Raw genomic sequence first — 753 nt, 5'->3', positions numbered from 1 at the left:
GCTTCCCTCGGGAGTCCCCTGCTGGGATGCGGTGGGCACGGGCAGCCGGCACGCTCAGTACCCTCTGCCTTTTCTCAGGGCTCGGCAGCTCTCCAGGAGCTCTAGGGGAGTCCCCTTGCTGTCCCCTCCCTTCCCCAGGGAGACACTTCTAGGGCAGCGCAGGGCTTGGGCGGGCATGGGCGCCCTCTGCCGGCCATGGGGGTGGAGAACCGCGCTGGCTCTCAGATCGGGGACAGGTCAAGGCCAGAGAAAGCACTCTCTAGTGAGTACACTGGCCCTGGAGCAAAACTAAACTAAACCAGCCCTCCAGGTGGACAGATGAGAGCCTCTCCTTCAAGCAGGCACCTACATGCCAGGCAGGAAGTCACTTTATTGCTCACACGGATGACTCGGAACAGGCCTTCAGGACACCCGGCCAGGCCCAGGCCCCCGACTCCACCCCTCTCCTTGCAGTAGGGGCAGGGCCTGGAGTGAATGGAGGCTCTTAGACATGCACCGAGCACGGAAACCTGAGGGCTGAGATGGGAGCAGGACAGGAAGGCAAGAGGAGGCAGCAACTAGGGAACATGGTGGCTGTGAGGAGGAAGGCAGGCCAGCCCCCAGGCCCTCCTCCGTCTGCTCAAGCAGAGAGCGCTGGCTCTGAGTCCTATGCTGGGAGGTCCACACTGGCATGCTGGCACGGAGGGTGCAAAACCTAAAAATAATAATAATAATATTATTTTTTAATTTGACCAGAGACGGAGAAAGAAAGGG

Source organism: Tupaia chinensis, unplaced genomic scaffold (assembly GCF_000334495.1).
Source record: "Tupaia chinensis unplaced genomic scaffold, TupChi_1.0 Scaffold000365_1, whole genome shotgun sequence".
NCBI classification, from domain to species: Eukaryota; Metazoa; Chordata; class Mammalia; order Scandentia; family Tupaiidae; genus Tupaia; species Tupaia belangeri.
This window is presented reverse-complemented; position numbering follows the sequence as displayed.